The 25688-nt window shown below is 41.9% G+C and overlaps 1 long non-coding RNA gene across 1 annotated transcript; it reads left to right on the top strand.

The window, feature by feature from the left end:
• The first annotated feature begins 13330 nt into the window (after positions 1 to 13330).
• On the top strand, positions 13331 to 23908 carry LOC132216386 (uncharacterized). The gene is made up of 3 exons (XR_009448743.1): positions 13331 to 14090; positions 16879 to 17114; positions 23475 to 23908. It is a non-coding gene; the product is annotated as an uncharacterized LOC132216386 (long non-coding RNA).
• The last annotated feature ends 1780 nt before the right edge of the window (positions 23909 to 25688 follow it).

Genomic DNA, 25688 nt, shown 5'->3' with positions numbered 1-25688 from the left:
AGGGCATGTACCTGGGTTGCGGGCACATCCCCAGTAGGAGGTGTGCAGGAGGCAGCTAATTGATGTTTCTCTTTCATCGATGTTTCTAACTCTCTATCTCTCTCCCTTCCTCTCTGTAAAAAAATCAATAAAATATATTTAAAAAAAATAAATAAATCTGGCTCAGTCTGCTTTTTACTTCCTCTCACCTCCCAAGTAAGGATTCAGTGTGGGGCTGGGGACACATCAGAATAAAATACTCTCAGTCTCTGACTTCATGGCTTTTATATTCTGTTGGTGTTCCTGGAGCAGGGTCTCGTGTACTCTGCACAGGAAGAGTTTGGGGCCCTAAAGGATGGAGATAAGCTTTGAGCTGCAGACAGTGCAAAGTCATACTTAGATGCACAGACTGAGTGGACATTTGGAGATGTATGACGGGTGGGTGAGGAGGTGGGCACTAAAGGTAACTTGGGACAGTATTTACAGACACAATTTTTTTTGGTTAATCCTCACCTGAGGATATTTTTCCACTGATTTTTAGAGAGAGTGGAAGGGATGGGGAGAGACAGAGAAACACATCGATGTGAGAGAGACATGCCCAGACCAGGGCCAGAGATTGAGCCTGCAACCGAGGTACGTTTCCTTGACCAGAACCGAACCCAGAACCCTTCAGTCTGTGGGCTGATGCTCTATCCACTGGGTCAAATTGGCTAGGATCTAATTAGATGAAATTAGACACTGGGACTGTGCCTGGGCCAGTCCCTTTGAGTATGCACTGACCTGTATAAAGTTTGAGAGCTGGCATTCTTGTTTTTATATACTCTGTACGTGCCCACATACACACACTTGTTTGCACTGCCCTGGGCTATGTGGGTGGCATTGCAGACAGACACCTAAGTTCACATAGACCTGGGCATATCAGGCCTGAGTGGCTGCCCAACCAACCACTTAACTAGTACTAACGAGGGCATTTCTCTGGGTCTTCTGGAGGCCCAGCTCTAATGCTGGTCATAGGCAAGAGGAGAAGTAGGTGGAGCTGGCTTCCAAAGCCAGAGTCTCCCCTTTCCCAATGCTCCTGACCAGGCCCTGTCACGTATCCGTCCTTTTGGAACCTGAACTGGAGCCTGACCTCTGCCAGGTGGATGGACATCAACCTCCCTGAGCCTTGGTAAAAGGCTCCACATAAGTAAAAACGGTATAGCAATAACACATAACACAATAACACATAACACATGTGGCATTAAGGCACATGAGAGCAAGTTATGTTATTAAAATGATGCACACGGAAGCAATATTGTCTTTCTCAGCTACCTGTGATGGCTAAATTACAGAGTTGGGGCTCTAGGAACCAGAGGGACTACTTTGTAACAAATCACTCTGAGGTCATTCATTTAAATGAAATCTGTCTCCTTGGGACACTGACCACATATTTGAACATAATCAAAATGCTCTCATTTAATTTGCCTTTGGAACCTATGATACAGTCATTTGAATATCTTCAGTGAAGGCGAATCCCCATCTTTGAAAATAGACTTAATTTTTTTAAAGCTAAAAGACAACCACTGCCAAGTTTTGTTAATAAGGAAGAGAGAATGGTTTGGGGCCAAATGTCAAAATTTTCCTGACTGGCATGAACTGGCCAAGGCGGACATTACCCAGGAATAGTTTCACATCATTTGTGCATAGGAGGCATGGCCAGAATCACACGGGAAAATGCCTGGAACTTCAGATGTGGCCAGGTGGTTGGTTGGCTTGTTATGCTCATTTGTCACAGCAGGTTTGTTGTTTTTTTTTCTACAAAGGCTCCTCCCACCAACCAAATCCAAGAAAACACAGAGTTTCTTTACCTTACAGGCTGATCCTGGGAGACAACATAGCTTTGGTACATAAGGCTGAGGTTTAGGAAACTCACCACTGATTTCTGATCACAGCTCCAACACTTGATTGCTGGATCATCTTGGTATGTCAATAAACTCCACTTTATTTATTTAATCACCTAGTGGGGCTCAACTGGGGGTGATTTGGTCCCCTAGGGGATATCTGGAAATGCCTGGGACATTTCTAGCTATCACACTGGGGTGGGGGTGCTACTGGCATCTAATGGGTCAAGGTGAGGGATGCTACCAGACCTCCTACAGTACACAAGACAGTTCCCCAAGAAAAAGCAATTACATGGTTACAATGCCCAGAGTGTCAAAGTTGCAAAACTTGTACTAAATAGAAATAACAGTCATACTGATCTCCCAGGGCTGCTATGAAGACTGAGTGATGTAACATATGAAAAGGGTTTACTGTGACGCCTGGTATATGTTGGGATATAATCAATGTTAATTCTATTAATAAATATAAGTGGTAGATTGATTATCATGTTCAACCTATTGGTACAGGAACCACCTTCCTCCATTCTTTGCACCCTCACTCCTATTCTGAAAGTCATTACTTTGATAGCCACGTCTGTATGCAGTTTCACAGAGGCCTTTGGAGATAGAAAAGTAGTCATCTATGCAGACTAGTGGACGAATAGATTCTTCTTGTCCTTGAAAACTCTCATACCTGGTCCCACCACTCGCAAATTCTCCATCTTGGGATGAAGGCCAAACACAAATTATAAATATTATTACCTCAATTTTAAAAAAATGGTTACCATGTATCTGGCACTTTATATACATTATTTTAATTTAATATTTCCTATGACCCAGAAATGATATTACCATAGCCCAGATGGCTGAGACTCAGAAAATATTTAGTAACTTGGCCAGCATGAAATGGTTAGAAAGAGGCAATAGTTAAATCCCACATCCTTTTGACCCACATCGTACATTCTAGAATTCCCTGAAGTTGGGTAGAGACGTAGTGAAGAATTTGCTGCTCTCTGGCCATCTCCCAGCCCATGAGCCTGTCCCTTTTGTGAAGAATTTCTGTGTGCTTCTTTCTAGCTCTCTCTAGCATTAAGGAGAGCTGTTAACCATCTAACTAAACGTATTTGTTTCAGGCATGAAATTGGTCTTAAAGAGTTAAAGCCTCTGAGTATTTGTAATGTCTTTCAATTGGTATTAAAATTTCATTTTCTAGAACACTTATAGATCTCCATTTCCCCCCACCCTCCCAAGCAACAGAATCTATGTTTTCCCAATCCATAATTCAAACTCAATCTTGGAAGAAATGTTAAAATGATAAACATGTTACTTGTGATATGTGGATGTTTAATGATGATGCTATTGAGCAAGGAAATTAGACCCATGTCAGATGTGGTTTTGAAGGAGATGCCTGCAGGAGGGAGAGACTTGCAAAGAGATTTTTCTTCCTGGGAAGAGCAAGTGGCTTATGTACCTCTCTTCCCGAAGTTTCTTAAAAACACATTGGCCTTTTTGCTTCCTCTCAAACTCATGTTTCAAAAGTGTTGATCTATTTGTTTTAAGATTTCTCTTGCTAAATGGAATCGTAATAGATTATTCCTTGAATTTTAGCCTTTGTTATTGTTGCAGTTAACTTTTCATTGTGTTTATGATGAAAGTATCGGCAGGGCCGGGGGGCGGGGAGCGAGGGTTGGGGTTCTTAATATATGATTTCTGAACATATTATCTGATTTTCTCACCTTCTAAAAGGCAATATAAATGGGATAGCTTAGTGTCAAAAAAGTAATAGGTAGTTAAGTGGCTTAAATGTGCCTTTGTCTTAAAAAATAAAATAATTCATGGACCTATGTCAAAGCAAAATCTCCACACCAATAGCCAGACTTCCTAGATTTGTTCCTTAGCATTTTATTTTTTGTCTTTTGCCTTGGTCTTACGGCCTTGCTACTTTTAAGTGTGGTCAACAGACCAACATCTTCATCATTTCCTGGGAGCTTCTCAGGAATGTAGAATCTACGCTTCATCCCAGATCTGCTGAATCTAGATCTGCACCATAAAGGAGGGAGAGCCCCAGGCAACTCACATGCACATTAAAACCGGAAGTGCACTGATTAGAGAGTCCCATGTCCAAGGATCTATCTGTCACCAGTCACAGTGGCAGCCTTAGACTTACTTCCTCCTGTTGAAAGCAGGCATGGGATATAAGGCCCCTTTCAGTTAAGTCCCAACTTAGTGACTTAATAACCACTGAGGACTTTGTTATCACCAGGTTCCATACAAGGTATTGGGGCATGCTCCAAACTCGGTCCCTGTCCCCATGTGCTTTTCCACACATAGGAAACAGACAATAGAGCAGCACTTTTGAATAGAATAGCCTGTAATGTTCTATATCTATATCAGCGGTTCTCAACCTGTGGGTCGCGACCCCTTTGGCGGTCGAATGACCCTTTCACAGGGGTCGCCTAAGACCATCCTGCATATCAGATATTTACATGATGATTCATAACAGTAGCAACATTACAGTTATGAAGTAGCAACGAAAATAATTTTATGGTTGGGTCACAACATGAGGAACTGTATTTAAAGGGCCAGAAGGTTGAGAACCACTGATCTATATGTAGGAGCCTACAGCCATATCTGGCTATTGAGCATTTGAAATGTGGATAGTGCAACAAAGGCACTGCATTTTAATTATTTCATTTTCATTAATTTAAATTTAAATAGCCACATGTGGCTAATGACCACCATGTTGGATAGTGCAGCTATAACAGATACCAGTGTGGTAATTAGAGTATGAACAGAGCCAGTGGGAGCAGTAAGGAAAAAGGTGGTTTCCCAACATAGGAGGGTAAAAGACCAATTCCAGGCCTTCATGTATCTTGGTTGATCCTAGATGGGCACTCAAATTTTGCACTACATCATCCCTTTGATAAGTTGAAAGTCCATCATATTCCCTTTTCCCACCTTATCTCTCACTTCCAAACCTCCCTCCCTTTTAGTTCTTTAAGATCAAACTCAATGCCTATCTTGTGATTCCTGCTTAACGTCTCTTCCATTTCACTCCCTTTTGCCATTGTGATCCATTTGTCCCTACCAGGGAGGAGGTAAGAGAGCCAAGAGGTGTGCGGCTGGTGAGTGGAAGAGCAGGACCAGGAGCCTACAGATCTGGGTTTGAATCCCAGTCTAGCTTTGTAATCTTGAGCAAGGTTTCTAACTCTCTAAGCTTCAGCTTTCACATTCAAGGGAGGTAAAAAAAATATGCATATGCTCATAAGGTGATTGTCATTTAAATGATTATCTACATGTAACTCTCTTAGCTCAGTGCATAGTATGTTGTGAGCACTCAAAGTATTTGCTATTTGTACTATATTTATTTCTATCAGTATATCCTTGATATTGCTAATTATTGATGCCTAAATATAAAACTGTGATATGATAGCCCCCCAAATATTTAAATGACTCCCTTCTTTGCAACAAAAAGTCTGGTACAAAGTAGGCATTTAATGAATGTTTAATGAATGAATGAAAAAATTAATGAGTGGATGAGTGAATGGTTAGATGGAGAAATGCTTGATGGGCCATGGAGATGTGCATTGAAATCAGCAATTTCTCTCAGGTTCACTGGCATTTGAAAGTGACCGTCATATGGAAAGGTGGACCATGTCTAATTTTAAAGCCCTACCCTAAATGCCCCCACCTCACCTATTGCCTCATGAACAAGACAGGAATCACAATAATAAATGCTTTCTCTTACAGAGAATAAGAAAATGTCAAGAAGAAATGATAAGAAAAAATCTAGGAACATAATTCTATCATCCATACAAAGCTACTGACTTTTAGCATGTTGAAGTATTTCCTTCCAGCTTTTATTGTGTGAATATTTATTCACACAAATTAAATTGTAAAATAATTCTGACACACTACACTGCGCTGAGGACTATTTGGAGTGACTGAAGCTCTCATACACTGTTGGGAGAAGTAAAATTCATATAATCATGGGGAAAACTGTTCGGTGGTCCCTGCGAAAGCTTCATACATGCCTATCCAATGACCCAGCTGTTATTCTACTTCTTGGTATGTACTCAACAGAAATGCGTACATAGGATCACCAAAGAACAATCATCAAAGCACCCTATACATAATGGATAAAACTGGAAGCAACCCAAGCACTCATCAATAGTAGAAAGGATAAATAATATTCATTAACACAATGGAATGGAATGAGGAGACTACAACTCAACACAACCACATGAATACATCTTACAAGCAAAATATCCAGTGAAAGAAGCCAGGACAAAAGAATATACAAGGTATGACTCCTTTGTCACACTTGAACTTAGGTAAAACTGACCTAAAGTGTTAGAAGCAGTTGGTCTTGGGGGAAGTAATGACCAGAAGGGCACAGGGAGGGCTCCTGGGTGCTGGGAACTCATGCCCTTTTCCATCCAGGTTCCCGTTAGGTGGGTGCATTCATTTTGTGAAAATTCATTGAAATATATGCTTATGATGTATGCACTTCTCAGTGTGTTTGTTATATCTTCAATAAACCTACTTGAAAAAAAAAGTGCCATAGTATTTTTGTAAATTCTTTTTGTACACTCATGTTAACAGCTGTCAAGTGTTTCATCTAATCGACGTGCTACGATTGAGCTAATTTATTTTCCTATTGTTTAACAGATATCGTTCCTTTCCGTTTTTTGCATCCTTTTCAATAATAGTTAATGACTCTCCTTGTATGTGCTTGGGCACGTGGATAAAGGCTTCTTTCCTGAGAATTAATCCCAATGAGTGGAATTAAAGGGTTTGAGGGCTCTTGATGCTCTTCCCAATGGCACATAAAGGGCTGCTTTGGTTGTCATTCTTGTTGCTGGTTTATTTGTTTGCATGAAATAAGTTCGCGCCGTCAGGGTTCTGAGCGATTTAGACTTTCAAAAGTCTTGGATGAGCATGCACATTTGCTCATCCCCCCACCAACTGTGTGCTCTCTCAAGAGAAAAAAAAAAAATACATTTTTTTTTCGAGGAAAAACAGTCTAAGCGAGAATTCATGGCTCTCACTTTGAATTCTGTTTCCTCAGGGATGGCTTTTCCAGCATCAGGCAGGAAGGCGCCTGTTCTCCGGGACCCAATTTCCCAGCGCGAGGAAAAGCCCCACGCAGCCCGCTAAGTGCCCAGGGTGCTGAGAAGTATAGATCCCCGCGCAGAACACAGGCAATTTCATGCACAAGATGGATATTTTGCTCCGTTTGCTGAGCTGAAATCAAGGTGCACGCTGGAGGCCTGACAGCTCTTTAGCTGTAGCAGCACAAACGCGCTGTTACAAGACTTGAAAACAGTTTTGAAAGATTTGCTTAGTTTTCCAAAAAGAATTGTCAGTTCCCAGCTAGCGTGAGGCCAGCTGCTGAAGTGGGGAAGGAACCAAGGAGATAAATAAGCTCACGGATCCAAATATATTCTTACTGCTAATGCCAGGAGGCTTCGGGGAGCAGGGAGCCAGGCTTCTTATTGATGCTGAGACACCCCGAGAGTCACGCGCAAACTGACATGTCGAGGCTTAAAACCAAAAATAGCAGGAATTGATTTAAGACATTCACTCTTACCTCCAATTCACCCAAAGAAGAGCTTGGGAGCCTAATGATCGGTGCTGGCAGACAGAGACAATGTTCTGATCCTTGGTCTTAAAAGTGGGGAGAAAGTAGAGCAAAAAACCTTTGGGACGCTTGAGGCAACTGGTCTTAATTTTTGGTTTTCCGGAGGAGATAAAGATTAATTTCTGGGCACCCCTTTGGTATGCCAGAGGTGACGGAGGGCATAGATCAGGCCTGTAATTTCACTCTGATTGGATTGACCTCACAAAGTGATGTGGTTCATGCCTGACCTGAATCACGCAGCCGCCGCCTGACTCCTGGCTGGGACCCCAACAGCAAAAGGAGGAGTCAATGAATCACACTTACATATATATTTTTTTGTCCTAAATCAGCTTTTGCTGTGAGTAAGACGGCAGACCAAGGCAAAAGAGCTGGTTCTAAGAGGCAGACTCATGGATACAGACCATTTTGATGGTTGCCCGGTGGGAGAGGGGATGGGTGTGTGTGAAAAGGTGAAGGAATTAAGAAGTACAGATCGGTAGTTACAGAATAGTCACAGGAATGTAAGGTGCAGCACAGGGAATATAGTCACTAATATTGTAATAACTAGGTATGGTGTCAGATGGGTACGAGATTTACCAGGGTAATTGCTTAGTAAGTTATATAAAGTCTAATCACAGGGTTCTACACCTAAACTAACATCATATTGCATGTCAACTGTAAACTAAAAAATAATTTAAAGTGCAAAAAGCAATATAAATATGTTATGTATTATATAATTACATAAAATAAAAAGCATTTTTTCAGGAGAAATAAAAAAAAAAATAGCTGATTCTAAAGATGGAACGAATGACCTGGGTATTGCCTCGGTGGTCTAGCCCAGTGGTCGGCAAACTGCAGCTCACGAGCCACATGCGGCTCTTTGGCCCCTTGAGTGTGGCTTTTCCACAAAATACCGACTTCTGTGCATGGGCCACGAAGTTTCAATCGCGCTGTACATGCGAGTCCGCACATGGTATTTTGTGGAAGAGCCACACTCAAGGGGCCAAAGAGCCGCATGTGGCTTGTGAGCCGCGGTTTGCAGACCACTGCTCTAGCCAGACAAAAGGCAGGGGTTGGAGGGTGGTCTGGTAGGGAGGGATAAGGGAGGAGAAGGACTTGGGGGAACTCAGAGGGGGACTGTGCAGGGTCCCACCAGCCAGAGAGATCTTCAGGGTCTGGAGACACTCTCTACCCCATCCCCATGTGTGGACAATACATACCTATCAATATCCTTCCACTGTTTTTCCCATTAGTCAGTTTAAATGTTGGTGTTTCTTTTTCATTTAAATCAACTTACAAAATGCAACTGTATAAGAATACACAACCTATATAATAAAAACCTAATATGCAAATCAACCAAATGGAGGAACGACAGGTTGCTATGATGTGCACTGACCATCGGGGGGCAGATGCTCAATGAAGAAGTTGCCCCCAGCCCGCAGACTCCAGGCCAGCCAAGGTAGGTGCCAGCAGGGCTCCCCTCCCCCCGATTGCCTCACTGGTTGCCCTGCAGAGGGAGGTGACCGGCGGCGGCGGTGGGGTGTGGGCCAGCGAGCGGGCGGCACCAGGCCAGCCAATGTGGGTGCCAGTGGGGGCACCCACGATTGCCCTGCTGGTCACCCCACAGATCGGCCCTGATTGCTGGCCAGGCCTAGGGATCCTACCTGGGCACGAATTTCGTGCACTGAGCCTCTAGTGTAAATATAATAGAAATGTTTTTGCACCGGTAATAACTAAAGCTAGGGGGAAACAAGCTACATGCCCCTCAGCAGGGGGATGAAGAAAAGTAAGTGATGGGCCCTCCACACAGTAGGATTGCTGTGGCTCTTAGAAAGAGTGAGACAGACCCACACACTCTGATAGGAGAGCCTGGCCATTGTATGTTCCTGAGGGAGACAGGCAACAGACAGCTACATACTCCTGAAACATCTCTCCTGCAAGGGGAGGCAGGAACGTTCCCTCTTATTTCACACACTTCTATGCTGTCTTCATTTCTTTTTAAATCAAGTAAATAATATGTTTCAAATGAAAGAAAAAAATATAGTGAAAGTAAATTCACAGATTGTTGTTGAGGGGTAATTTATGTATTTGTTTTGGTTTAGGTTTGTTTCTTTATTTTTCTAAAATTAAAACAGCTCTTCTGGTGAGAAATTTAAAATGGACAAGCTGTGCCCCCAACTCTGGAGATGACTCCTCCTTAGAAGCGGGGTTTTTGTTTGGTTTTCTGTGGTTCTTCCAATGTGTGGACCCCAATTACTGTTACAGTTTACTTTTCCTACTTTCCTCTCATGTGTTCTTTGCTGCTTTGCCTGGAAGGAAGGTGTGATGAGGCCCTGAGGTGTCTTGCCTAAGATCATATTGCTGGAAGCAGCAGAACCAATCTTCCAGTTAAGACTGTCTGACCCTAAATCCCAAGACTGGCAATTGCCCAGAGCTATTCCCATCCACTTACATTTCTAAAACGGTTGTTAGGACCTTAGTCTTTGATTCATTGGGCAGATGTGTTCAGTCTGTCTTAAGAGTGCAAGCTCAAAAATCATGCTCTCTGGTTCCAAAACGCTCCCTAGCTGTTCAACTTGGGAAAAGTTGCTTAACATCTCAGCGCTTCAGTTTCCTCAACTATAAAATAGGGTTAACAATTATGCTTACCCTTCAGGTTTATTGTGGAATGAAATGAAGTAGTATTTGTCGAGCAGTAGAGATGGTGTCTGGTATATAACAATAACCTAATACATGTTAGCTGGAATTATTCATTTTAAACTCATTCTGTAACCTTTGGCATATGAGATGCCTCGGTTTCCTCATCTATAAATTGGGGGCAGTCATGGCAATTTTCCAGGGGTTTTATGGTAATTAAATGAGATAATATGTAAAGTGCCTGGCATCAGGTAGAAACTTAAGAAATGTCACTTTTCTTATGTGACTTTCCACTTACTGGATGGCCTTCTTTGATGGCATAGTAATACTATTTCTATGGACTGATCGTTGGCACTTATGAGGAGAAGATGCTCATATTGGCCAAGGGTGACCTGGAGAATTACTTATGAGTCAGATAAACAGTGCAGCAAAGACAGAGGCCCACCCTTCCCACAGCCAACTATTCCTGTGCCCTGGAGCTTAAAGGGTGAAATGGGACAGGACATTCAGAGAGCATTCTGGAAGCCCTTGGGGAACCATCAGGGCAGACGGATTCAGAAAGCCAGCCAGCATTTCCCAGCCTGAGGAAAACTCTCCCAGATCTGGTGGAAGAAACTTTGCTCATCCAATGTATACCCACATGGAAAAGCCAGGCATGCTTTTCTTGCAGGGAACAATGAACACACCCCTTTACTACCAGGAACGGCCTTGCTGGGTAAGAAATTCAATAGGGAAAATCAAAAGTCCCTTAACCACAGCCGTGCACCAATAAGGCCTTTCGGAATGAAGTTCTCTGAGCGCTTTAAGTCTTAGGGAAGGAAATAATACAATATGTGCCAAATGGTAAAAATTCATCAAATTCCTAAGGGAAAACACAATCTCAGGCATGACTGCCTTTTCATTGATTGAAGTCAGTGATCACTGTGATATTTTGATGTGTCTAGAATTGTTGATTTCATTATTCTCTGATGTTTAGCTTTTTTCTCCCTACATCCTTCTGTTATTTTTTGACCTAGCATATAAAACCATATTTTAGAGACAACACATTTACCCCGGCTAAATTGTATTTTTCTTATTGAAAAAAAACATATATAGTATACCAGTAAAGAGTGTGGAGCTGGAGCTGCACTTATGGGATTTGATTCCTGGCTCTATCATGTACTAGCTGTGTGACCCTGGACAGGTTACCTACCCTCTCTGGACTTTTGTTTTCTCATCTGTAAAATGGAGATTCTAATAGCACTTCCCATCTGGGTGTGTTGTGAGGTTCAAATAGGATAATGTCTGAAATTATCTTGATGCACTGCAAATGCACAATATATAACTTCTAAAAAATCATTATCATTATTACATGACCCTAACAATCCTCTTGTAAGTGGGGAGGTACCTTACCTACAATATCAGCTTTGCAATGAACTTGGCTCTTTCTTTGCTGTCCGGGCATGTGGGTTTTAGTGATATTTTGTTACTCTTTAGTTTCTCCATCTGTAAAATGGAGATAATAATACCTTGCAAGAGTGTCAAGAGGATTAAATGAGGTAATGTCTGTGGAATGCCTGGCCCGGAGTAAGTACTCAGCAAATGATAGTGTCATTATTTCCTTCTTTCTAAATTACTCAGCATTTTACTCCTAGGTAAGAACATCCAATTTAGATATTGCAGTTTTTATTATTTTTAAAATCATATTTACCTCATTTTACTTATAAGCTCAAGTTTGTCGCTAGTAGAGCTACTTGAAAGTAAAAAAAAAAATACATACACACACACAGGCAAATTTAACTGTGATTTGTACATATTAGGTGCTCAACAAAACTTGTGGAATAAATAAAATAACCTGTGAAACTCACTTTTATTATGTCAAACTTCTGTCTCCCCATTTTCCTGATCCTTATAGGTCTATATTATTGAGGAGCAGTGTATTTCCTGCTTGTGTCTAGGGAAGTGGTGCAGAGAGAGCAGACAAGTGTGTTTTATCTTTGCCAAGGGCTTGGGGCTGACAGTGCAGAATTGGGGAACCTGGTCATAGCTCTGCAGTGCGGCCTTGGGCAAGTCTCTTTCCCTCTCTGAGTTGATGTTTCCTCATCTGAAACATGAAGGGCTGGATTCGATTACTTCTCTGCACCCCCTCCTTTATTCTGCTGATGGGGAGCAGGGAACATGACATGATGGGGGCTCAGAGGCAGCCTTCCTGTCTCCTTTTGGAAATGGGAGAGGGAGGGGTGGAAGAGATCTGGAGGCGTGAAATCTGCTTTCGCAGTTATCAGCTGTGCAAACAAGGAGGCATTTCCTGACTTCTTCAAACCTCAGTCATCCTCGCCTGTAGAACGAAAGAAGCAGACTGTCTTCAGAGAATTTTTGCAAGGATGAAAGGAGATGTGGAACCTCAGGAACTTAGTGTGGGCCTGGCGTAACTGGAACATTCGACAGATGGTGACCGTCATTACACATGTCTCCTTCTTTCTTGGCCAGACCCCTCTGCAGTGAAGGTAACGGGCACAGTTCCTTTCTCCAATCCTCTGCTGGGCGAATTAAGAGCCACCTCTGGAAGGGACAATGCTGATGAAGCCAATACTATGGATTCAGTGCTTTTGGAATGTGCAGTTAAGTCACTCACTCCACACTGGCCCTTCTCCACGTGCTCCAGAGATAGGGCATTTGATACCGGCGTGGAGAGCGGTTCCTTCCTCCCTCAGAGCTGGTTTTATTGATCTCTTTATTCTAAAGGGGGCAGGGGCGGAAGGAGAAATGGGGAAATGTTAGCAAAGGAGGAGGCTGGGGCCGCTTGATTTTGTTTTCACCCACAGAAGCGGTGGCTGTGGAAAGGTTGGGAAGGAATCCAGGATTAACTTGATCTCCTGGTGTTTGGTCCCCTTCTCTTCCAATCAGTTACCAGCAGGTAGCCATTTTTATTCTCCATTTATCTTACTTGACCAGGGGTCACATCTGTTTGCAGGGCAAAGATTAGAGAAGTGGCAGATAAGTGGCCGATATGGCTGGTAATAAATGAGAACGAGCTTCAGGCGGGTGCAATTAAAAACGTATAAACTCCCATTGCGGCCCCCCCTTAAAAGTTCAGTCATCCTTCGGAATCCTTCCTGAACGTGCTTTTTAGTCATCTTTCCTGATAAGAAAAGGGAAGGAAGCTCAAGATCCAAGAGAAGACACCCCCTTCCTTGCAAAACCGAGTCCATATCAGGGAGGGCGGAGCTGAGCTTTTCCTTGGCGCCTGCATGGCCACAGGGAGGGGAGGATGTCACCCGTCAACTCTGGATCTGCCTTTGCAGTTACCAGACCCTGAGTGAGGGCTCTGCTCACTCCAACATCACAGGCCCGAGTGCAGGATGTGAGCAAAACCCATACAGCCAGCCCAGGTCAACTTCCGGCAGGGAGCTCTCCGAGCCTGGCCGGGCTGCCCTCGGCACTGTAGACCCGGCCTTTGCTCCAGGGCCCCAGGAAGTCCAGCTCAGCTTGGGACTCTCAGTCATTTGCCTGCAAATGCCACTGTTGTGTGCTCTTTGGGGTCTGAACTTGCACTGTCAGAATCCCAGGAAATATTTTATCTCAGGGGTAGGGCTGGGATGGGGGAAAGAGAGGAAATCAGCCAGGCACTAGGCTCTGTCTTAGCTACTCTGAATGCACTTCTACTCAATATTTGCAATTGTGCTGTGAATGGAAGTATTTCCTCCATCTCACAGATGAGGAAACTGAGGCTCCAGGAATGACGGGCTCCAAGTCTTGCTGGTAAAAGAAGAGCCCTACTCTGGCTTCTGTTCAGCCTCCAAGCCCTCTTTCCTTCCCGCACTTGCACAGGGTGGCGGCCTGAGCCATCTGAACTCCCCAAGGGTTAGCTCTGCAGGCAGGCCCTCCTCCAGGCAGAGTTTCCAGAGCTGATGGCAGTCTGGGGCAGTGGCTCTGGCCCCACAGGAAATCCCATGCCTCCCCTTTGCAAGAAATCATATTGGAAAGAGTGACAACGTCTCTTCTTCCTGATGGTAAGTTGTCTGGCACCGAAGAGGTTACCAACCATTTTGTTCAACCAGACTATTTACAAGTAGTAACAGGGTATCTGTTTCCTGTCATCTCCATCATATATCTTAAGGCAGAGAGATTGGAAGCCCATTACAGTCTGATATCTAATCAATACACACCGTATTCCTACAGCAGGAAGTAAAAGAATAGGCCCCTGGGAACCAGAGTTCAAATTACTCTACTGTCGATTCCAGATAGCGGCTAATGATAGGCTGGGGTTGGGTGGGGGATGGGTGGGGGGTGGGGGAGAAGTGGCCATAGTTTAATGGGATAGTTAATTCAATGATCAGATATGTATTCACATTTGTCTCACTTGAAGACTCCATGTAGTCCCGCAGAAGAAGGACAGACGGCATGTCCGTGGCATGTGCTCCCCTCTGCCCTCACGGGCATTTGCTTTGCTTTGCTTTGTGTAGCGGTGAAATATGTCTTAGACATACACATGCATTACCCATAATTTTTAACTGTTTGGGTATCAATTATATACCTGGATCCACTTTCCTACAATACTCAAAGAAGGCTAGAGGAAGTTAAACATATTCACCTGTTTTTTCAATGAATATTCACTGAATACCTATATATATCCAGGTGCTGTGCTGGTTGCCTGTGTCCACAATGCTGACCTCAAGGAACTTACACATTTTGAGGAAGATGTAATTCCTTTTATTTAAATTAAATTTATTGTTTGGCGTTTATATCAGCTTAGTATGAGCAAAGAGGGTATAGAGAGAGTTTTCAATTAGTGAAAAGGAACAGTGTTGGGAGTCACTAACTCTGCTTATCTGGTGCCTCTCCCAGCTTCTTGCTTTGTGACCCTTTGAAAGTTACTCAAATTCTCTGGGCTTCAAATACTCTACTCGTAAAACAGAAATCATGCTCACCTCTTGGGTAATTGTAAGGAGAAAATCAAGTAAGAAACGGGAATGTTTTCATCTTAGCGCAAAGCCTATAGTCCAACGGTTCTCAACCTTGGCTGCACATTAGAATCACCTGGGAATCTTTTTAAAATCCTGATTTCTGGGCCTCATCCTCCGGAGATTCTGTTCTTTGTTATGGGGTGGGGCTATATAGTCATTCCTCAAAATAGGCCTGTGATGGTTCATTTTCATGTGGCCAGGAAGCACCCCATCCTGTGCTAGCCTTTGTGAGATCGCAGGAAGGATCTGGTTATGAAGCTTGCGTGTCCCATTCACGGGGCTCCGTCTCACTCTCCTCTGTGAGGCTGGGCTGGGGCTCTGCCTACCTGCAGCTGGTTCCCTACTGGGATCTGCCAATAGGGGGCGCAAGAGGCAGACTGCAAGGCGATGGAGGGAGATGGGATTTGCTACCTTCTCTTGGCTTGCCGTTCCTCTCAGCCTCGCTTCACCTTGGCAATAGTACTTAATCCCTGCCATTGACTCCAGATTCCAGTCCTTGGAGACTCCCAGAAGCAGTCTTATTGTGCCCCTTTGGAGGTATGAACACCAACAAGCAACACCGATTTCCCAGGCTTCTGAGTCTCAGCTCCAGGGGCCCTCTGCTGAGGGAGTCAACTGCTCCTCAGAAGCCCCTGACCCACCACGCTTCTCCTCTGAGCTCCTGGATTCTGAAATCCCTCTATCTAGGGCCTAGATTCTAGGCTCTGTCCCTAGGCCCTAGGTGTGGCCCTACAGTTATAGCTGCGTGACCGCGGTGTCCCCGTGTTTGCCTTTTACGTCTTCCAATGCCTGTCTAATCAAGTTCTTTCATTGAATTCTTTAGCTAAAACACCTAGTGTGGTTTGTGTTCTCCTGACTAGATTCTGGCTGATACAAGGGCCAAAGGTGATCATTGCTCTTGAAAGGAACCTCCTGGTTTCTATTATTCTATCCCAGAGCAACTTGCTTCTTCCCAAAAGCAGTAACAACAACACACACATCCACTCACCAGCAACATGTGTATTTCAGGCCCTCCATCCTCCATTCATAGGCTCTCAAACTCAGGTTCATATAAAAGCCAGGATAGAAACTTCATCCATCCTGTGGTCTTCCTAGCCCTTTCAACAAACCCAGACTCCTCTTTGCTAAATTGCGGTCTCTGGGTCAGGGAACTTTCCATTAGGAATTCTGAGTCTTAGCTCAGCTGGCCAAAAATGCCTTGTTACATCAATATGTTATACAAATTATGAAGACTGTGTTTGGACTGAAAAGTATTACCTCCCGTATGTGAGGTTTTGCATTGTCTTTAAAATGGAACAAAATGCTTTAATGCATAGAGCAGAGTCTGGCACATCATTTCTATTAAAATATAAAACTTTATTCAGCCTTATTGAAACCTCAATGTGGTGGACATTGAATTCCTTTTCTTTAAGTCTTTTAGTTTAGCCAAGATGTGACAATTTAAGAACTGAGAGCTTGTGGGTCTACTGTCAATGCTTTCTCCACCAGGACACTCAGGACTACGGTGTGCCCTGAACGGGATAATCTCCTATCGAAGCCATGGTGTGTTTACTTCCATATAACCTGTGCTCCCCAATAGTCACACTCACCACCTCAAGTCCCAGTCCATGTGCAATGCCCTCATCTCCTTCTTTGCCCTACTCTGTGTCGTACATTTCCCTTACCATGCCTTTTCCTCCACCCTGCCTAGCCACACTCACCCATCCATTAAGAACCAAAGATGAACATTTAACTGGAATCTTGCAGGCTTTTGACTTCAAGATCAATCAAACACTGTCTTGTTTTAGTCTGAAACTATTCCAGGTTTATGTATCTTGTCTCCCTTTTTCTCTAGGAATCCAGTTCCATTAAGGAAAGCGTCGATGCCTGGAATTGTCTTTTGTCCTCAAAAAGCTGAGCACAACATTTCTATCTGGCGAATGTTTCTTTGATAAATATTCTTTTAGAAGTGAGAACTGGACAAAATAAAATTGAAAAAGGTTCCTTAGATGAAATAACCTCTGGCTTATCTCTGAGAGCTATGAGTACCACTATTTCCCCTCTTTGTTTTGGCTGCCAGTAAGCTCACAGGTAAGTTTTGTTCAATGCCCAAAGCTTCCCTTAGTCTAGTTTTTCTGCTAAAATTACATTGCTTCCTTTTCATGACCCTCTCCCTATTCTCTATTCAACCCTTATACTTGCCACTCGTTTTATTTCCTACTTCTTGGGCTTTTACCTCCATCTTGATAACTATATTATTTTATTTAATCTATGTTTATTATATTTTGGAAATAAATGTGAGGAAAAACTGTCAAGGACAGGGTTGGGTCCATGAAAAGATAATGTGCATATGCATATTAATTCATGTACAAAATGATTCATTTGTAGATGAGACTTCTCTACTTTATAATTATTTCCTCAGCATTTAATTATTTCAAATAAAGTTTACTTTTACAACATAAAAGCAATTTATAAATTTTCATTATAAAATATTAGAAAAAAAATTTAAATTACAAAGGATGAAAACTATATAGTCCTGGCATCTAAAGACAAACACAATTAGGACCCATAATATATTTTCATACCATGTTTTTGTATAGTTGGCATAATAATAATGTGCTCATGCACATGTATATCTTGTTTTTCACTATTAAAATATACATTCCTATAATTTTGCAAAATCTTCACAATTTCTGATTAAGAATATTAGTTTCTAGAGAAACACTGGAGAAGTAATAACTCCAGATTTCCATTTCTGATTAATGTGAAACAAAATAGAAGTATTTATCCTCTCACCTTAACAACTGACTCCAGGCAGAGCAAGAAGAAAGAAAGGAAGAAAGAACAGAAGAATTAAATATAAACAAATAGAAAGATGATAGATTAAACCCAACCATATCAATAATTACATTAAATATAAATGGTCTAAAAATTTAATTAAAAATCAGAGTGTCATGTATTAAAAAACAAGACCCAATGTGTTAGGCAAGTTCTTCAGAGAAACAGAGCCAACAGGATGTATGTAGAGAGAGATTAACTTTAAGTAATTGGCTCACGTGATTGTGAGGGCTGACAACTCCAAAATTTGCAGGGCAGGCATATAGGCTATGAACACAAAGAAGAAATGATGTTCCAATTCTGAGTTTGAAAGAAACCTAGAGGCAGAATTGCTATTTTCTTAGGGGACCTTAGTCTTTTAAGGCCTTCAACTGATTGGATGCAAGTCACTCACATCAAGTAGGGTAATTTGCTTTGATTTAAATATTAGTCTCATCTAAAAATTACCTTCACAACAACATCTAGACTGGTGTTTGACCAAATAACTGGTACCATAGAAATTAACATCACACTCAATGATATGCTTCTATAAGAAACCCACTCTAAACATAAAAACACAGACTTGTTAAAAAGATGGCAAAAGATATAGCAAGCAAACATAAAGCAGAAGAATGCTGAAGACCTATATAAAATCAGAAAAAGTAGACTTCAGAACAAGGAATATTACCAAGGAAAAAGAAGGATATTTCATAAGGTCAAGGGGTCAATTCATCGAGAAGACATAACAATTGTAAATATATGTGTACTTAAAAGAGAGCTTCAAATTACATGATGCAAAATTGAAATGAAGAATGACAACTCCTCAATTATATTTGGAGATATCAAGACTCCTCTTTCAGTAGATGACAGAATGAGTGGGCAGAAAATCAGTAAGAATGTAGAAGACTCAAACAACACTATCAACCAATTTGACCTACTTGACACCTATAGAACACTCCATCCTTTAACAGAATAACACACATGCTTTTTCAGTGCACATGAAATATTCACTGAGATAAATTATCTTCTTGCCATAAAACAGAATTAAATTAATTTAACACAGTTGTAATCATGTATAATATGATCTTTGACTACAATGGAATTAAACTAGTAGTAACAGAAGAATATGCGGAAAATCTGCAGACATTTGAAAATTAAAGACAATTAAACAATTTATTGACCAAAAAAGAAATAAGAGAAATTAGATAATATTTTTAAATGAATATATAAGATATTAAAATATGTGAGATGCAGCCTCAACAGCACTTAGAGGAAAAATTATACTATAAAATAGAAAGGTCTCAAATTAGTTATCTTAGCTGATCTACTTAATAAATTAGCAGAAAGGAAATTAAAACAAAGGAAGATGAAGCAAGAAAATAATAAAGATAAGAGCAATCATCACTTAAAACAGAACAACAACAAAGAAAATCAATAAAACAAGAAGCAGGTTCTTAGAAAAGATCTATACAAATAGCAAACCTTTAACCAGACTGAAAATACACACATGAGCACATGCACACTAGTGGGAGGGGGAGGTAAGATGCAAATTAGTAACATCAAATATATTTTTTTAAAAACAGCCCAGTCGGTGTAGCTCAGAGGTTGAGCATCCACCTATGAACCAGGAGGTCATGGTTTGATTCCCAGTCAGGGCACATGCTCAGGTTGCGGGCTCGATCCCCAGTGTGAGGCGTGCAGAAGGCAGCCGATGAATGATTCTCTCTCATCATTGCTGTTTCTATCTCTCTCTCTTTATCCCTCCTCTCTGAAATCAATAAAGATATATATTTAAAAAAAGAGAAATAAATGTTATTGTTAAAAAAATGAGATCACAATAGATCTTGCAGATATTATAAGAATAACAAGGGAATATTATGTATAATTTCATTTCAATAGATACAATAACAAATAAAATAGGCAAATCACTTGAAAGACACAAACAACCAAAGTTCCTTCAAGAAGAAACAGATAACCAGTATAGCCCTAAACCTATTAAAGAAATTGAATTTATAGCTAAGAACACCAAAATCATGAGGTGTAAAGGCAAAGTAGTAAGATATTCAACTTTAACAAAGTTAAAACATTTGCTATTTAAAGAAGAAAAAAACTGAGATTGGGATAAAACATTTATAAAACAAATATCCGATAAAAGAATTATAACCAGAATATCAAAATGTAAGTCTTACAACTTAGCAAGAAGAAGACAAACAACTTAATTTAAAAATTGGCAAAATATTTGAAAGACACTTCCCCAAAGAGGAGAGATGCAAATGACAAACATGCACCAGAAAATATCATCAACATCATTTGTAACTAAGGAAATGCAAGTTAAAATTACAAGATATACAATGATACATTCAGTAGAATGGCTGAAATTGAAAAGTGCGATAATGCCAAATATAAGTGGGAATGTGGGATAACTGGAGCCCTCACACAGTGCTGGTGGAAATGTGAAATACTACAGTTACTTTGGAAAACCATTTGGTAGTTTTTATAAAGTTAAATACACGCTTTTCATACAACCCAGGGATCCACTCCTAGATATCTTCCAAAATTAAATGAAAACTTATGTTTACATAGACTGGGCTATAATGATCATAACAGCTTTATTTAACATAGCCCATAATTATAAACAACTCAAATGACTGTCTACTGCTGAATAGATTGTGATATATCCATGCAATGGAATATTGCTCAGCAATGAAAAAGAACAAATTACTGATGCCTTCAATAACATGGTTAAATCTTCAAAGCATTATGCTAATTGAAGGCCATAACACTCAAAGACTATATACAGTATGATTCCATTTATATAAAATTCTAGATGCAGCAAAATTAAAGTTATTGAAAGTAATTGCACCAGAAAATATCATCAAAGTGGATTTCAGGGGCTGGGATGGGAGGAGGGAAGTGGTTGGAAGGGGCATCATGGGATTGTCCTATATGTTGAGTGTAGAAATGATTACACAACCAGATACATTTATCAAAACTTATCATTTATATTCTCAAAATTAGTGAACTGTAAGTTTTATATCAATAATGCTGATCTAAAAGTATTAATTGTCTTTGATACAGAAATATATAAAAAATAAATCCTATATCCAATAGCATTCAATCATTACAGAAAATGTACAATGCAAATCAATGTCTCTATCTCATGCCCAATTCTGAATTTTCTAGCAAAAATAGCATATTTTGCATACAAAATGTACATTTGAGTGATATATAGTCACTCACACATACATAAAATAACTTTAAATCTCTAATATTTCATCACATTTATGGGCTGAAATTTTAATCATTTCCTAGTTATTGGAAATTTAAGCTGTTTACCATAATTGCCTGAGCCACAGAATTAATCAGTAATTGATTACATAACAATTGAGGTTTCTCTCTCTGTTGTAGACTCCTGTTGCCTAAATGAAAATGTTACTAGCTAATACTTAGGAAGTACTTATATGTGTTAGAATTTCTAACAAAATCATCTTTATATCAACCTATGAGATGGTTACTATCATTTTCTCTATCTTATAGATGAGGCACCTGAGGCACAGAGAGGTTAAGTGACTTGCTCCAGGTAACAGAGCTAGTGAGTGACAGAACTGGGATAGGACCCATTCCTGCTTCCACCCAGTTGCCTCTTGAAATATGTCAGCAACTCTAACAAGATAACTTTCCCGTGGAAGAATTTTTAGAGGAAAATTATCTTCCCACCAACTTTTATTTCTTCTTATTTTTCTTTCCTTTTTCTTGGGCACTAGAGAAAGTTTCCACTTTACCCAGAAGACTTTTTGGCAACAAATTAAAATATAACAAGAGCTTATATTATCAAAGGAATAACGTGTTACAGTCAGAATTCCACGAAAAAGTGATCAAGCACCAGTGCCTTATAAATCGCCCGTCTGCCCTGGATTTCAAAATGGGCAGCGTTAAAGCGCCGACATAAATCTTTTCTGGGTTGAACCCTGACGTTTTCCTGCATTGTGGCACCTAGGGGACAAGTGGTGTAAAGCCTCTTTTTTGGAATCAGGGCCCTGCTTTGTGTGCACAGCTTACTTCCTGCGTCCCACCTATGATACCCTAACCCAGTGGTCGGCAAACTGCGGCTCGCGAGCCACATGCGGCTCTTTGGCCCCTTGAGTGTGGCTCTTCCACAAAATACCATGTGTGGGTGCGCACGTGCAGTGCGATTGAAACTTCGTGGCCCATGCGCAAAAGGCAGAAGTCGGTATTTTGTGGAAGAGCCACACTCAAGGGGCCAAAGAGCCGCATGTGGCTCGCGAGCCGCAGTTTGCCGAGCCGCAGTTTGCCGACCACTGCAACCTGTTTCAGCGACTTGTTCCCCAAACAGAACGTCTAGCTACCTGCATTGCCTTGAGCTGACCAGGGATGTTTTCACGCAGCTCTTTTCTTCACAAACCTCTCTTTTCCATCTACTCCTCCCCTTGGTCATCTCATCCACTCCTGTGATTCTGCATGTTTTCATTATCTCCAAACTATCCAGCCCACTTCCTTCCTGGGACCTTCAGACCTAAGCATCTTCTGTCTTCTCACTGTCTTCATTAGGAGTCCGTAATCATCTTCAATTTTATATAGTTCAAGAGAGCTCCTCATTTCCTTGACCCACCCCTAAAACGGTTCTCCTACCTGCTCTCTCTCCTTAAACAGCACCACCATCCATACTGTTGCCCAGGCAACAAAAAAGAAAAAGGTAACTGGACTGAACATTTCCCTTTCCTCAAACATGAACCCCACTGATGAAACTCCGACTTCCATCTCAATCTGACGATGGATTTCCATCTTCCTTAATCACCCTCCTCTCTCACCTATTTTCCTGCAGTAGCCAATTGACTGATAGGCCAGGGCCATTGTTGGCTTTCCTACAAATCCATTCTCCCCTGGCAGCCCAAGTGATTTAAAAAATATATATGTATTTTTATTGATTTCAGAGAAAAAGGAAGAAGGAGGGAGAGAGAGAGAAACATCAACGAGAGAGAATCATTGATTGGCTGCCTCCTGCATGCCCCACATTAGGGATCGAGCCTGCAACCAAGCATGTGCCCTGACCAGGAATTAAACCATGACCTCCCTGGTTCATAGGTTGATGCTCAACCACTGAGCCATGCTGGCTGGGTCCGCGTGATCATTTTGGAACACAAATCTGACCACGCCACTCCATGACTGAAACCATCTCTGGATCCCCGTGGTGTGGAGGTTGGAGTGGAAAAGAGGGCCTGCTGGAGCCTGTTTTCTCTGGCTTCTGACTTCATCTTCAGTCTCATCTCACTCTCTCCTCTACAGCCACATGGACCCAGCTCTGCTCATTCCTACACAGCAAACGCCTTTCCCTTCCAGGGGACACCTTTTCTTGCTTCTTCAGTTAGCCAATTCATCTTCACCCTTTAGTTCTCAGTTTAAATTCCATTTCTTCAAAGGAATTTCCCCCATCCCACTAGCTCTCCCTCCCTTGCCCATAGCCAGGCTGAATGTATTCATCCCCTTATGTGTCCCTGCCATATTCTGTTATAAAGTGGTTTTCATGCCTTCTTCCTGATGGCCTAACTCTGTCAGTAGACTTTGACTTCCATGGGGCAGGGTCTGTATCTTACTTGTTAATTACTATATCTCCAGAGCCAACAAAGAGTCTGCCCACACACAGGGATGCTCAATAAATGCACATGGAATCCACAAAGTCAAAAAAGCCCTTCTCTATGCAGGCAGAAGTTCGAAACAGTCTGAACGCTGCTAACAGTTTCCATGCTGGCACAGAAGTGAGCATGGCCGTGTGAAATCCATGCCAGGACTGCATATCAGCTCACTTTCCTCTGCAGAGCCACCTTTGAAGACACTTTCTGCCAGCCGGCGACATCTTCCCCAGAACTTCAAACCCCTCACAGGCCTCAGACCCTTCTGGGCAGGAGTCCTCGGCCCAACCCTCATGGAAAAACTTAATCCAGAAAGAAAAAAATAAAATAAAGAGAAACCAGAACTAGGAGGCTGCCGTTATTACAGCTAAACTGTTGGCTTAACTTCCTAAAATACCGTTGAATTTTCTTTCTGCATACAGCTGTGTTTATAGAAGGCAATATCATGTATGTAAATAAATTCAGATGCCGCTCGAGTTATTTTAAAACAATCAGTCTAACACTAATCAGCTTACTCAGAGACATAATCCTACCCTAAAAAAGTGACAAATCAGAACACAGTGTGCGGAGTAGGATGCGTGGCGAGGCCGTGGAATGTAAATGTGAAGACGCCCCCAATGTCCAAATGCGGGCTGGCCGGTCCAGATGCAGCTGAGGAACGGCCTTCAGCTGCGGCCTCTACCCCAGCTTCCCGGGGGCAGAAGGTGGATATTCTAACTATTAATTAGTGCGTTATCAATACATTTGTTCCCAATTCTCTGTGAGAGCCACACCCTTCCCCACCACCGTGCATATGCCAGGAATCTGTGGAGCCTCCATCCTTCCAGAAAAACAGCCTCTGTTCCAGCCCCTTCTTGGGCAGCCTCTCTTCCTCAGATGATACTGTCTTGCCTCATATTCCTTCTTATCCACCTGACATAACATGGATAATCACTGGTGCTAATTTCTAAAAGTCATTGAGCATTAACTACACAGTGGGACCTTGACTTACGAGTGTCCCGAATAAGGAGTTTTTCGAGATACGAGCCGTCTCTCGGCTAGATTTTTTTGCTTTGAGTTGCGAGCTAAAATTCGGGTTACGAGCCAGCTTCAGATACCCCACAGCTAGTTGGCTCAGCGAACGTCACAGTGAACACCACAACATCAGCCCAGCATTCAATTCATTGTAATGGTGAAAACTGATTTGACATACGAGTAATTTGAGTTACGAGCTCCGTCATGGAATGAATTAAACTCGTAAGTCAAGGCCCCACTGTATGTCAGAAACTCCCAAGTATAGGAACTGTTATTCATTCAACGACTCCTCACCTTAAAAGATCCTATCATATCACCTCATTTTACAGGAGAGCAATTGAGGTGATCAGTGGTTAAGAGCTGGTCAAAGTCACCCAGCTAGTCAAGGGCTGAGCCAGTAATCCAGCTCCTTCTCCTCTGCCCACAGCTGCTATTTATCAACTGCCAGGTCCCATGCTGTGCACTACACTTAACTTTTCACTAAGCATCTACATTTTAAGAGAGAAATTTGATTGTTTTAGAAATGTGGAAACTGGCTCAGGGAGGCAATGCAATTGGCTATTTTCTTATTTCTCAGATAGTGAGGGATAGAACTGGATCTAAACTCACCTCTATTTCCCTCTATGTACAATTCCTTTCTAGTTAAAACCTCAGAAAACGTGTTCAATTTGGCTCTTTGCACAAATAACTCCATCTGGAGGGCAATTGCCAGCACGTGATAGTTGAGCAACAAAATGTTTTTGTTGTTGTTTGCTTTTCTTTTCTTTTTATTTTTTTATTGGACATCATATGTGATGGAAAGAAAATCCTCTGGTTTCTCTTGAGGAGTCACAGTCACGATGAGAACAAACTAATGCCCTGAGTTAGTAAGAGACCAAGTGCACACGAAGCTTTTTGTGCTCAATAACCCAACGAGGCCTTCAGGCGAGGGAGATGTGAGGGCCAGAGGAGTCTGGGCAGGTCCCTGGTGAGATGGACAGATCAGGACTCCAATCTTGGTTCTCCTTCTGCCAGTGCATGACCTTGGCCAAGTTCCTACACACCCCTGAGCCTTTGCTCTTTCCTTTGTAACATGAGCCTCCACCTCTTGCTATTCTGCATAGAAATACATGGGGCAAGTGACAATGCCTGGTGTTGAGTGGCACAGATCAATGCCAGTCTCTCCTTTTCCCCTTTAGAGCTTTTC

This window comes from Myotis daubentonii, chromosome 15, assembly GCF_963259705.1.
Source record: "Myotis daubentonii chromosome 15, mMyoDau2.1, whole genome shotgun sequence".
Taxonomy (NCBI): Eukaryota; Metazoa; Chordata; class Mammalia; order Chiroptera; family Vespertilionidae; genus Myotis; species Myotis daubentonii.
The sequence above is the reverse complement of the archived record's forward strand: the minus strand, read 5'-3'. Positions and strand labels throughout refer to the sequence as shown.